The sequence below is a fragment of the Micromesistius poutassou genome (assembly GCF_964030765.1).
Source record: "Micromesistius poutassou genome assembly, chromosome: 8".
Lineage (NCBI taxonomy): Eukaryota > Metazoa > Chordata > Actinopteri > Gadiformes > Gadidae > Micromesistius > Micromesistius poutassou.
In genome coordinates, this window is record NC_140278.1 from 10045326 (window position 1) to 10048827 (window position 3502).

A 3502-nucleotide genomic window follows, 5' to 3' on the forward strand; every position below is an offset into this window, starting at 1 on the left:
AAGAAGTCGATTGGGGGCTGAATGTTTGGTATTGGTCGTTTTGGACAGACCATATAAAGGACCAATTCTGTCGTTTTGGTTGGAGATCACCTGGACTTAACTGTTTTCAAACATTTATGCATCACTGCACTAATAATGTTAGATTGAACTCTGTTGTCATTGTAAAGAGTACATTGCACAATAACTGAGACACAAAATGCTTTTTCGCATTAACCAGAAGTGCGAAAAAGCAAGTGCATTGTAGGCCTATATATATGAATAGTGGAACATATAAATATGAATATATATGCAGTATGACTTATTATATTATAAGCTGCACTTTGAACAGTTGTTTTTAGAAACATGGTCATGTACCACATTGTGTTTTGTGTCGTTACTCCAGTTTTTATGGTATAATTGATTGTTCTTAGTGGCTAAAACTAGTAACTAGCCTCGTCCGTATTTCACATCTAAATTGCCTAATCGGTCATTGTTTTCTTTATCAGACATTATACCTTTATTTACGTTTCATAGTTCATATGATGATGATGATATCACATGATATGGCTTCAAACTTCCCTTCTCTATTAAAACGTTAAAGTGATGGTTCGGAGTAAAATCACCCTAGGGTAGTTTCCACCATGACATCCAGCCAAATACCCCCTCAGAAGCATTTTTAGCGATAGTTGAACATTGGTCAAGATATGGCTTATGCAACAGTGCACATATCTCGTAAATTACCCCACTAATAATGCCTGGATTGTTACCACACTTCTGCAGTAGTACACATAGGGTCTGTACTCACAAAACGAGGCATTGGAAAGTTTGTAAATACACCAGGAGTTTATTAAAAATAAAACATGCCTGATAGCTTCTACTCTCTGCTGCTAACGCTACCGCTGCTTCGACGTCACTCGACGCAGCGGACAACAGCTGTTTCCGTCAACAAAGTTCCACGCTTCCAGTTTTCTTACACTTTTCTGAAGTGACGTCGACGCAGCGGTAGTGTTAGCAGCAGAGAGTAGAATCTATCAGGTTTTATTTTTAATAAACTCCTGGTGTACTTACAAACTTTCCAATGCCTCATTTTGTGAGTACAGACCCTATGTGTACTACTGCAGAAGTGTAGTAACATTCCAGGCATTATTATTATTCGGCTGATAAATCTATCTTGACCAATGTTCGACCATCGCTAAAAATGGTTCTGAGTGGGTATTTGGCTGGATGTCATGATAAAAATTACCTTAGGGTGATTTTACTCCGAAACCATCACTTTAACTGTGTGTTCACACCAAACGCGACGGCGTGACACGATTCCATACAAAGTCAACGTAGAGACGCAAATCGGGCGAAATTTGTCGCGGCAAAAACCTGCGGCAAGATTTGATTGACGGCACGACATTTTGCCCTGTCACGGGCAGGCGTGTTCATGAGGATTTGCAGCGTGACAAATTTTGCTGAAATTGAAATATTTCAACTTTGCCGCAGCATTCGCGTGAGACAGCTAATCAGCGTTCACTCCCTGGGTGAAGTAACGTAAAACAGCCAATCAGCGTTCAACCGGCCGGGCAAACCGTTCCCTGCACTCCACAGTGAACCGCAGCTTGGAGGAGAAAGTGATTGTTGCCATTTGCGACTCCCGGAGCTCTATATATAATATATAAAATCTATATAATATAATATAATATACACAATATAATACAATACAATATCACGGCACAAAGCTGTGTGCGCCTCCGGATGATATTATGAACCCTTAAACGACGGGCATTGAGACGTCTCTCCCTCTTAAAGACATGCAATGGTGGTTATCTCGGCCATGGTTGATGAGAATGAATTGGCATAAAGCACCGTTGGCAGGCAAAAGATGTTGCGCAACAAAATTTGCCTGACATAACTGCACAGCGACAGATTATAATTTGACAAAACTTCGGCGACAGTGTGACCAGGTGAAAAATGTGTCTTTTGGTGTGAACACACAGTACCCTCATGCTACTGGCCCTCGTTTCTCCTGTCCATCTCCATGGAGATAACTGTGAATAGTATTGAGTCAAAGGGAGTTGACGCTACTCTGAAATGCCGAAATCCTTCCACTTCCATTTTCAAGATCCGTGTTATCTTCAGGATCGCAGCCAAATCCCAAAGCTTGTGAGCGACACAGACAATTTACTGGAACACTGATATTTAGTTTGGACCCAGGGTGGAAATAACTGAAGGTATAAAAGGCTTTTTATGAGTGGCAAATTGAATGAAAGCTTAAAGACGTGTTGTGCGATGACGTAACCTTAACATCATCTGCGCTACGCTGCCTGACTTACTGTCCAACAGTCATGCTCTCAGTGCTGCGACATCCCAAGAGCCAGCCATGTAAAGTAAAGGGGGGGGGGGGGGCTGAGGGGGACAGGAACTCGCACGTAACACAGACACACAGACAAACACAAAAGTTTTCCTTTCGTGGGGTTTTCATGGTCACTCATAATGAGTAACAGCTGCCAACATCTGGCGTGTGGCTTTATCATTAACTAGTGTGTTTACGTGCAACGATCCCAACTGCAATGTAATCGGAATATGTGTATATAACGGAATATAACAGAATATGTGTGTGGGTGCTCACAGCGTCAGAGGAGGGGTCACCCTGAACACACGGTGGCCAGAGAAAGTGTCGGTCCAATGGGTTGACTCACCAGCTTCATCTTCCTCCCTGCGTCAGTCTTCCGTAATCATCTCCCCTCCTCCGTCTGAGAGTGACCGGCAATGTGTGGCTGTACGTGTGTGTGTGTATGTGTGTGTGTGTGTGTGTGTGTTTGGGGGGAGGGGTGTTTCTGTGTGTGTTTGTCTTCTTCTTGTGTGTTCTTCAGGTTAGGAGTTCAATCTTGTTTTGTTCATCAGATAACAGAGCATTGATGGAAGTGGAGAGGAGTGGAAGTTATGTCATTTCTTAAAACATGTTTTTGGATTTAATAGGACGATTATCATAATTTTGTTGTCGCCATTCAAACTGATATGATATTAGCCGCCATTTGTGTTCATACTGTATTTATATATATATATATATATATATATATATATATATATATATATACACTGTATATATCGACAGAGAAACAATTCTACACTCGACTTTCCACTCACTCCTCTTCCATCATCATGATGTGTTTTGGCCTCTAACAGATAGGCCAACTGACTCGCTGAAGCGAAGGCCTCTCTTTGACCTTCCATGTTTGCCCTGTAACCAAGCAGATGGAGTGAGTGGTCAGATGACATCTCCGGTAAATCTGCCTGATGTAACAACCGGTATCAGGGCGAGATAGCGCCTCTGCATGCCCAGAGCCCACCTCACTGAGCCGGGGACTCAGCGAGGGAGCTGAGCAGGGGAGATACGGGGAGTTGTAGCCGAATGCCGGGGTGCAGATGAACTAAACAGATCCATGACGGAGCTCCGGAGCGGACGTCTCCGGAACATTACAATTCTAAACAACTGGGCACGCCCGGATCCTCCCGCGTCCCAGAGACAGAGGGTGGC